General features: G+C 43.3%; 1 long non-coding RNA gene across 1 annotated transcript; it reads right to left on the reverse strand.

Annotated features, from left to right (window-relative positions):
- Positions 1 to 2,180: 2,180 nt before the first annotated feature.
- On the reverse strand, positions 2,181 to 10,629 carry LOC129692963 (uncharacterized). Its single transcript, XR_008722806.1, has 3 exons — positions 10,135 to 10,629; positions 4,297 to 4,446; positions 2,181 to 2,758 (listed from the first exon to the last, which is right to left on the reverse strand). It is a non-coding gene; the product is annotated as an uncharacterized LOC129692963 (long non-coding RNA).
- Between the last annotated feature and the right edge of the window lie 576 nt (positions 10,630 to 11,205).

The raw sequence follows: 11,205 nt of genomic DNA on the forward strand, positions 1-11,205 counted from the left end.
ATCCCAATCCTTCCCTTCCTCCACCCTCTGCATGTATGCCCCTCCCCAAGTCCACTGATAGGGGAGGTCTTCTTTTCCTTTCTTCTGATCCTATTCAATTAGGTCTCATCATGAGTGGTTGCATTGTCCTCTTCTGTGGCCTGGTATGCTCACTCCACAGAAGGGAATTCATATCTGGTACTGTAAACCCAAAGTGTTGGCCAGGAAGATCTTCGGCCCTACGTGGGGAAGCTATGGTTGTTTTGCCAAATGGACATGATGTATCTGTTAAATTCCCTTCTAAATAACTCTAAATAACTATGGTTATGCCTGTAAATTAGTGACTATGGGACAAGAAAGCCACTCAACTGGGGGAGTAAGAGTGAGACCAGGAAGTGTCCAGACCTAAAAATCTTGTCTGGAGATGAGCAGCAGTATGACGCTTCCTCCCTGCTGTGGGCCCACATGTCCCAACTCAGTGAATAGCCTTGTGACTCCCACCCTGCCACCCTTGAGGCAGTCCTGGTGGCCAGGTTTCAGGTTAAATTTCCTTTCTCTTTATAAGGACATGTCCAGAGAGCACCTGGATTCCTCTTTATGTGAATGAAACATTCCCGACACCTTAGTCCCGGCCAGTGATGTACACTCACCCGAAAACCTCTACCTACCCCCTATGCCTTATATAGCCCTTGTTCCCCTATAATAAAGAGAGCTGTTTCACTGAAAACTGTCTCCAGAGAAGGCTATTTCTCTTGTACTCATCCATGGAGATCCTGAGTAACCAATGTGCCCCAACTAAGCTTTACCCCTAGGGGAAAAGCAGACCTGGGGGGGGAGGGGCAAGTGACCAGTTGTGGCCAAAGAGGCTTCTTTCTGTACCGATCAGCGCTGAATGCAGAGTCAGGTAACTGGCCAAAGTACTGAGTATAAAGTGGCTATTGATTTCTTGGCCCTAAAATAGGTCATCTGTATTGTGCAAGACAAAGGGAACATCTCAGAAGAGAGGGCAGAAACAATAAAAGAGCCAGCATAATGGGAGGCGGAATAGTTTGGCATGCTGACCTCTGGATACGACATAGCTGTAGCACTTTTGAACTCATAGCATCTGTCTTAGCTTCACAATATTTCCTCAAGTTCTGGTCTATCAATATTCTGTCACAGAAGGGGGGGTTCAGGGGACCCGCCCTTCCCTGAGCAGTTAGTGTTTGATGAGACAAGGAGAGTTTGGTTTTTTTTTTTTTTTTTTTTTGGGGGGGGAGGGTGTCTAGCCAATGGTAAGGTTCCCATGATCTTGCAAAAAACTCCTCATTCAAAAGACATTTCTTAGAAAGACATTTGTATTTTTTTTTCTTCTGAGAACTCTCTGCTCAGATCCATAGCCCACCTTTTAATTGCGTTGTTTGTTTTCTTAGTGTTTTATTTTTGAGGTCCTTGTATATTCTAGACACTAATCCTCTGTCAGATGTATAGCTGGCAGACACTTTTACCCTTTCTGTAGGCTGCTTCTTCAGTCAATAAAGAGTTTCCTTTGCAGCTTTTTAATTTTGTGAACTTGCACTTATTGATAATCTTGTTTCCTCAGTGACCATATCCTAATCTGAAAGTTTTTACCTAAACCTATATCCTGAAGCATATTCCCCACTGTTCTTTAAAACGCAAGCCAAAACTACTTTGAGATTCACTTTACCTCAGTCAGACTGGCTAAGATTACGAAAACAAATGCTAGCAAGGACGTGGGGAACCCCATACGCTATTGGCAGGAGTCCGATTTGGTACACTCGCCACAGGGTCAGTGTTTCTGTTCCTCAGAAAACTAGAAATATATCTGTCATACGGCCCAACTATCACTACAACGGGGCATATACCCACATGCAGGGCTCGTGAACAATTCCTCCCGGGGAATTGTCGTGGGATGAGGCGGGGCATGTTCAGCTCCTGGAAATCTCAAACTGAGAATGGCAGGTGTGGGACAAAGCTTTCTCCTTGATTCCGTGCCTACCTCAGGAGCACATGGCACAACCCCAAGGTGGCTCCCAGGTGGCCAGTCACATGAGCTAGTTCCCTGTTACCTCTCCTCATGAAAAGAGAGCATTGCTAGCATCCCAGCCCCAGCCAATCAAATGCATTCGTTCTCAAAGCTGCTCCCCACCGCCCAAGGTTTACAAGTTCCCATTTCACGTGAAATAAACTGGTGAGCACCATCCACTTAGACTGGGCATTTATTCTGAGCTGTAACCCTGGGGAAGGAAAGACTCCCATTCTCCCCAGAGAACCTCCACGGTCAGTGCTGGAGCTCATCCGGTTCTGCTGACGGCTTCTGCTGTTTACCAGCGGGTCAGCAGAGATTTCAGTCCTTCATGCTGCTCTGCCCACGGAAGTGCTCATCTTCAGGAGTGAGCGGCCTGCTGTTCTCAAAACAGCCATTCTGTCCACTCAAAACCCAACCAGGCTGCTATCCCTGTGTCCGGGCCTTCGTTACTGGCTGTTGCCGAAGCAGCCATTCCGTCTGCCTGAATCCATCTGGGCTCCCGTGGTGTTGCTGCCGCCTGGTACCGACCATCTCATTCAAAGAGCTAACTGTCACACTCCATGGAAAAACTCTTCTTCACATCCCTGTGAGACGGGAAGTTCTGTGAAATGGACCTTGTTCTGGGAACTCCAGCCATTCCTGAGGGAAGCAGGACCCGGGATTGTGAGCTTCATCTGGTTCAACCCAGAAGCCACTAACAGTCGGATCTTCCTGCAGACGAAGCATGGACTTCCGGTTCAGTGCCCGTTCCTGGAAGGGGCAAAACCACAGTAGCCTTAGAGCAGAATCAGAGCCTCTCAGGGAGGCACAGAAACATACCCAAAGGACTCTGTTTCCTGTTACAGATGCATGTGCTTATCCATGTTCATAGATGCTCTATTCACAATAGAACATGGACATAGTTAGAACATGGAAATAAACAAGCCCATGAACTGATGGGAGGATGATGAAAATGTGGTACCTATAAACAGTGACATTTTATCCAAATGTCATGAAACACACAATCACGAAATTTGAAAGGAAACGTATAAGACTGAAAATGTACTGAACGAACGAGGTAACACAGACCGAGGGAAACGAATATCATATGTCCTCACTCGTAAGTGGATCTTAGCATTAAATCTTTGATTTCTGTGTTTAATTTGGAGTTCCTGTTGAACCCAGGAAACTAGAAAGGAACCATTCATAGTCGAGGGAGGAAGGAAGATCGAATGGGGGGTGTTGGCAATAGAACACAGGTAATATGAAAGGGGAAGTGAGAATAATGAGAAGGAAGATTTAGGTGGGGAGAGGGATGGAATTAAACTCTAAGGATATTTAAAAAAGAAACTATGTGGAAGCTTGCTATTTTAGAAGACTGCATACAATAAAGTTTAATTGGAGTTACCTTATTCAGGGGGCTTTGCTCATTCCAGAAGCCGTACTTTGCTACATAAAAATCCCAGTGCCATGTGTGTGATACCTTCCCTTGGGCTGTTGCTCAGAGGTGTCCCAGAGACCACCCAAAACAATACAGGATATTGGCATTGCTCTTGGCTGTCTGCTAGGACTTGACGGTAAGACTCTATTGCTGAAAATACTATACACATAGGATCTTGAAAAATCGAATCAGTACTAATCAGGAAGCTTCATCTCTCTTGATCAGCTCTCATAGAACTGCATGGTGCTGTGCAGACTGCTGTGGGAAACGTTACCAACGGTCTTATCCAAGCTATGAACTTTGTAAACTGCCATAATGACTGCCATGACTCACTATGCCCAGGGGTCCAAGTGACACAAATGATATGAGAACATCCAGTTGCTCTCTGGTTTAATTTAAGACCCACTACACAGGAGAAAACATGTGCTCAGTACTGTCAATCTGGCCAAGAATTCATACTTGGGGAGCTCACAGGCCCCAAGGGTAAGTCTACTACTGTTATAATGCTAAATGGACATTGTGTTGAAATTCCCTCTAAATCTGTGTCTCTCCAACCATAGATCAGTGCAGCTCTCAGACTCATCAGAGAAGTTTCTTTGTGCAGTAGATGCAGAAACTCACAGGTAGTCAAAGGGCAGACAGTAAGTGACTCTGGCATGCTCAGCCACAGATAGGACATCTATACAGCAACCCCTTTCCAATGCTAATGGACCATCTTGGAAGAAATGAAAGATCCTAACAGCCAGGAGTTGTACCCATAAGCCCGCAGAGATTTATTCATGCATAAACTCACTGTTTCTGCCTGCACACAATTATTCAGTCAGTCAACATGCTAGCATGGAATGGGAAAGGGTTCATGAGTTCCCACCTCTAACTGAGGAGCTATAGAGAGTTGATGTCTTCTGGGGAAAGAGCAGTCAGTTTTCTTGAAGGGTGTGGTTCCTAGTAGATAGACCACACTTGAGTGGATGCTGCCACAGCCAGAATTATATAGATAACACAAACTGGAGCTGATGAGCTACAAACAAAACAAAAAACAAAACAAAACAAAAACACAAAGAACACGGAGGTGTGAATGTTGGGAAGACTGGGAGAAGCAAGGGGTGAATATAATAAAAATACATTATATAAACTACTCAAAGCATCAATAGAAAAACAAACAACTCCAAACAAATATGCAACATGCTCCTGTAAATAACCCTAATGCAACTCATTGGGTCATACTGGAGAAGTAAATATAAGAAACTAACTAACTAACTAACTAACTAACTAACTAACTAACTAACTAACTAATGAAGTGGAAGTTTCTGGTTTCTTTGGAAACTCATATGTCATGTGATTGTTTTTTGTTTTGGTCCCAAGTGTGGGATGTGGGAATGTTTTGCCCGCTTGGAAAACAACGTTGGTCAGCTGAAAACCACCTCGTGCGAGGGGCGTGGTTTTGTGAGCTAACAAACATCCTTGTGTGGACTCTGAGAGGAGGCTAAATAGAAGGCCATAGACAGTGAGACAGCGTTTTTCTACATCTCTACACTTTTGCATTACTACGCTTTGCAATGGTTCAGATACGGATCCTACTCCGAACTTCGTAGAGAGAAATCCGCCAGGGAACTTCTCTGGCTGCTTTGGCAGAGTTTTGCCGCTTTGGCTGACTGGTAGGTACCATTTGGGCAGAGTCTAGACACTTCTACTGAATCCTTCCACTGCTGCTGACACATTGCTGTTGCTGCTTTGCTGGGTGACTAAACTGCTGGTTTCCTGACTGAGACTGGTATCCCCAAAGAACCCAATGACTCATCGAGTAGGTAAAATAGTAGATAAAAGGTCTACAGCCCTTTCTCCTACTAATTTCCTACCTAAGGATGGAGGGTTGGAAGGGAGGTAGAGGTGTTTAAAAACCTTAAATAAAGTAGGTGTTTGAAAAAAAAAAAACAAAAAACCAAAAAAACCTAAGCCTATAAACTTAACTAGCTAAGCATAAAAGGGAAGCTAATTGTAAGGTAATCAATGAAAATGGGAGAGGAACATAAAGTGTTGGGTAGGAATATGAGATATGTTATGAACAGGCATGAAAATGTTACAATAAACCCCACTTTATGTATAATTAACACATGGTAATAAAATGTAAACAGTAAAAACCAGTTCTTATGCTTTGGCTTTGGGCTTTTATGGATTTGGGGAGTGCAATATAGAACTTGGTGTGAGAGAAAGAGGAAATAGTGCCCTCCTAAGTCACTGATAGTTGCAGATCATGAATTTGTTCTGCAAAACTGGCAAACTTTGCTAGGTTGAACGTTTGATGATGAATACAGTAACCTGTCTACCTGAGTTCTAACAAGAAAGCAAGTGTCCCGCTCATGACAGTTCTACCGTCTCTAAATTCTAATGCTCAAATCTTGGGAACTAGAATTACATTAACTATGTAGATAAATTTTGGGGAAGACTTGACATCATTATGACAGCAAATTCTCCCATCCGAGAACATAGACTATTCCTCAACTGGTTCAATTATTATTTTTATGTCCTTTGATGAAAATTTATGATCCTTTTTTATTTAGGCCTGTATATTTCTTATTAACTTTGTCTCTAGATGTTTCATACTTTTCAGTGCTATTTGAATGCAATCTTTTCCCATTATATTTTTTAACTAATTACCTAGTTCTCACTGGCATATTGAAAAGCTATATTTATTTATTTATTTTGTAATTGCTACTGAACTGTTTTATTAGTTCATATAGTTTTATATCTTTGGGCGGTAATGAATCATGCACTATAGGCTACGTGGCCTAACTGGTGGATGTATTCCTTCTAGGAGCAACGGAAGGATTACTTGGTGATTAGGCCTCTTTTTCATTGAGGCCAGATACAGTGAAACATTCTCAACTGTCATTCTGTTGGGAGACAATCCTCCAGGGCTTTACTATCCTTATGCATATATATATATATATATATATATATATATATATATATATATATATATATATATATACTTCTTTTTGGTTTTTGAGCTTGTATCATTCTAGATAGCATCAGCCTACCCTGAACTGGAGATCATCACTCCTCAGATTCCAGAATGCTGGGATTATGGGAATATGCCTCCATGCCCACCTCGATGTAAATTATCTGACCTAGGCACTTTGCCTTCTTCTGCCTGTTCAAGCTTGGTTGTAGAGTAAATGACCTCAGAAGAAAACTGTGTAGTGTCTTTAAAGGCAAAGGGTAAATTTAGGTTTCTTAAGATCAAAGTTTTTCTACAATGTCTCATTATAGTGCTGATATTTTCAAGACATCTTCCTACCCTCATTTAGAAACTTGTACCATAATGCAGATGATAATGCTATCTACTGTGAGTGATGCAAGCAATAAATAGTTCTTTATTTCTTGCTTATTCAGAAGTCTTCTTTCTTCTACCAGCATCCATAAAATGCACTAGGATAACTTGTTAGCTAACAGATAGGGTCTAATCTCAGACTCTCTCATCTCCTTAGTAGTTTTGCTCATGAGGATGGGATATGGACAGAGACATGCCTTTATGAAAAAGAAAAGATGAGGACCTGATGGTTTTATAACTGCTGTCTGGGAAAAGCATATGAAATCAGTAGCAAACATGTTCTTTAAATTCTATGGCCAATTGGACAATAAATGATCCTCCACTTTATTGCCCATTAGTGGGAATGAATTGGGGGTGGGGTGGGGGAAATGGTTACAGAATGAGTTCCAGGGAATCACTTCAAAGTCAGCAGCCTAAATGGTGTCCTAGTTGGTGCTAATTGTCTCCAGACAGAGAACCTTTCCTTTTAGGTGCAGTGGTCAGGCTGAAAACGGCTCCGTTGGAGTGGATAGTGCAAAGTTTTGTTCTGAGTGGCAATATGCTTCCTCTCCACTCAGGTAACAGCTGCAGGGAGACACACCTCTTCTAGCATAAAGGAGGGAGGCCTATTGAAACGTGCAGAACTCATTAACACTAAGCTGAATGATTAAAAGACAAGGATGGGTGTGCCGAGAAAAGAGGACAGTAGATGTGGCTCTGATGGCTCAACTAACTCTGTAATCTGTTTTGTTAAATTTAGATCCAAAGAAAACCAAAAGTATCAGTGGTATGTGGTATTCCGTCTTCTTCCTTCCTTCCTCTTCTTCTCCTTCTCTTCTTCCTCTTCTTCCTCTTCCTCTTCTTCTTCTCCTCCTCCTCCTTCTTCTCCTTCTTCTTCTCTTCTTCTTCATTTCCTCCACCTCCTCCTCCTTTTTTTCTTTTGCTGAGTTTCATCTGCTATAAGGGAACCCTGGTCCCTTTGGGAGGATTTCTCTAAGAAATGCGAACCCCTGTGGGAATCCATAGTTGAGGCATTCGGACTGTAATTGTCGTGGTGAACGGTGAATTGTATATTGGGTGTACAATGTTAATGCAGGTGACTAGCTACAGAACAGGAATCTGAATCAAAGCAACCTAGATAAATTCTTGTGAGCTGCTTGACTGCTCTGGAATATCTGAGCTCTTTATGTTGAAAGCAGACAAGGGCTAAAATGATGTTCTGTTAGTAATGGCATAGCACAGGGATTAGCAAGCTTTCTCCGTAAAGGGCTAGATAGTAATTTTCAAGCTTTGTGGACCATGATTTCTCTGCTGCAACTACTCATTTCTGCTACTGCAGCACAAAAACAGCCAATAGACATTGTGTGAATGAAGGGATGTGGCTTTGTCCCAACAAAGCCTTATTTACAAAAGTAGGCAGCAAGCTGGCATGCTCCACAGGCTGTAGCTTGCTGCCCTCCTGGCACAGCAGATGTCTTGGATTAAGGTGGCATCTTCAGAGAAGGCTGCCTTTGTGTAAGCCACGCTTAAGTCAGCAAAAGGGTGCAAATCCCTTGGCTTCAAGCAAAGAACAATGTGTATAAAGGGATGCTCAGAGAAGTACCCAAGGCTGAGGTAGCTTGTATAAACCACCAGGTTTTTGTTGCCTGAGGCAGAGCAGTAGGTGGGTAGAAAACACAGTTCATTTGTGTGAGCCATGATGCTGAAAATCAAATTCAAACAAGAAACAATCCTGCTCCTCTATCTTCTTGATCCCTATCTACCTAATTTCAGAGATTAAACATCGGGGAGCATTCTGTCAAAGAGGAGCGCATGCTGGGGAATTTCAGGGGAGGCTCCCCAGCTTTTAGGACGATGGAAATGGGTGCCTAAGTCACTGTCTTCAGATCTGTAGACTAAAAAGGCCCCAGATTCAGCTGTTATGTTGATGATGCTTGGATAATGTTTGTGTTGGGCATTGTCAAGAACTTCTTTTTAATGCTGTTAACATCTGGGGATTAAGATTGGTTCATTCTAACATGGGAAATCTCCATTATATATTAGCAGGAGTCCCTAAGTGCCATTTGCTCTAGTTGGAGTTTGTTGTGTCACCTCTCTTCTACAGCCACATTTTTAAAAACAGATCATGTCATGTCTCCCCAAAATTTTGATGTTGAAGCATAGACCCACCCAGTGTGATTGTACTTAGAGACAGAGCCTTTGAAGAGGCATTTGCGCTGGGTATGGTGGCACATGCCTGTAACTCCAGTTCCTTAGGAGGAAGGAGAACAGTGAGTTTCGAGGGTTACTAGGGCAACTTAATGAGGCCTTATCTTAACAAAAGGAAGAAGCCAAGAAAAATAAAGACAATTAAATTATCAGTGTCCTTAGCAGAAGGAAAGAGACCCCAGAGGTGTGCATACACAGATCAAAAGGTGAAAACACACTGTAAAGGAGACCAACCAACAAACCGAGGAGAAGACTGAGGAGATACCTAATCTGTTGACACCTTGAGCTCTACCTCCAGCATTTAGGACCATGAGGAATACATTTCTGTGTCCCATCTAGTCTGCGTTTTGTTATATCGCCTCTAGCAGATGACTACAGCTGACAGGTCAGAGATCTCAGACTCTGAGGACCTGACTGGGTTTATTACACATATGCCAGCAGAGCTGACCGATAAACTTTGGCATTTTTACACAAGACTTAGGAGGAGAGTGATAAAGAAAAAAAAAATCTGCCTCTTCAGATTCTGCCCCTACCTAAAACCTATCACCAAAAAGGTGGCTCAGCATCTTAGCTCACTGAAGATTTCATTGTGGCGTTCTCAGAACAGACAACTCATTAGAGGAAACATTACAAGCTGATTTCACCATTGTAAGAGATGTTTTCTTCCTCAGTGGTACTTTCTAGGGAAAAACTGATGAGTCATTTGAGTGTTCCTTATTGGCAGTTCTTTCTAGGATCATAGTCAAGCAATAGATAAGATGGTACGAAGTCTGTCCCCTGATGTTAGCCGAAATGCTTAAGGATATTATTTTGTTCCTTCAGGGCATTTAGATCAGCCCCAGCTTGTTTCTTTAGGATTGATGTGGCTCTCAGAACTGCCTTAGATTTTCTAGTGGGCTGATATGGAGTCTGTGCAGTCACTAGTCTATTTTGATTTGTTTTGATTAATATTTGGGTCATGTTAAAAGTTCAATACAAAAACTCAAGGAAAAAGCATGATGATTTATATTTGTTCAACTGACCGAGTCTGTATAATGGGACTTTTTTTTGGACTGCCAGTTTCCAATGACACAGAGACTTCTTATTAATATGAAAGCTTGGCTTTTAGCTTACGCCTGTTCCCAACTTGCCCTTTAACTTAAATTAACCTGTTGATACTAATCTGTGTTCCGCCATGGACCTCCTTACCTCTTCTCAGTCCCGGCACTTGTTTCTTTTTCTCTGTCTGGCTGGTGAATGCTCCATGCAGCTGGTGTGGTTTTTCTCTCCGTGTACTTTTCCTTGGTGTTCTATCTGCTGTTCCAAGCTTCTGCACCCTACCAAGCTACTAAGGGGGTAGGCCCCTTCTGCAGCTCAGCTGGCACAAAGTGCTAGCTTCCCGCTCTGCCCCAGCCGCTCTGCCCACAGGGAAGAGGTGGTTCTGCCGCTCAGCACCCACAGTAGCTGACAGAAGAAACCTAGGTTTCCGCACCCTTGGGTCTAGTCTGGTCACTGCGCTCCCGGTTCGTGGGTTCTGTCTGCCACCCAGCTCTGTCTGCAGCCACTGTCTGACTGCTTGCGGCATTCCTTAGGTGGACGCACGTTTCTCTGGTCTTCTGCCACCTGTTGGGGGTACCAGCTGGGAGCTGCACCTACTTGTCCCCTGCTCTGGGAAGTTGCTGGGCCTGTGCTGTGTCAGGTGCTTCTACCTAGTCTCCTGCTGAGTTCAGAGCAGTGTGCGGCTGCTAGGGAAATGCTCTCCCTGGTTCCCACCTGGGACTTTTCTCAGGCTTTAAGCTTGAATATAGGTGTGCCATGTTGATTGCCAATTATAACCTGGCTCTGTCGATGTTTGGATTACATGCCCCACGTTGGGCACCAATTATAATGGGATTTTCTTCAGACTGCCAGCTCCCAGTAATGACACAGGGACTTTTTTGCTAATACCCAAACTTGGCTTTAGCTTAGGCTTGTTCCCAACTTGCTCGTATAACTTAAATTAACCCATTTATGCTAATTTATGTTCTGCCATGTGGCTCATTACCTCTTCTCAGTTCTGGCACCTGTTTCCTCCTCTGTGCCTGGTTGGTGAATCCCCGACTCCTGATTCTTTCCCAGAGTTCCTGTCTCTGCCTGGAAGTCCTGCCTACCCTTTTCTGCCTGCTATAGGCTGTTCAGCTCTTTATTAAATTAATCAGAAGGTGATGGAGAAGATGTTTACAAAACACTGAGACAGGTGATGCTTCATAAAAATGACAGTGCTAAAGTCTGTCCTGTACC

Source organism: Psammomys obesus, unplaced genomic scaffold (genome assembly GCF_907164565.1).
Source record: "Psammomys obesus unplaced genomic scaffold, mPsaObe1.curated_primary_1811, whole genome shotgun sequence".
Lineage (NCBI taxonomy): Eukaryota > Metazoa > Chordata > Mammalia > Rodentia > Muridae > Psammomys > Psammomys obesus.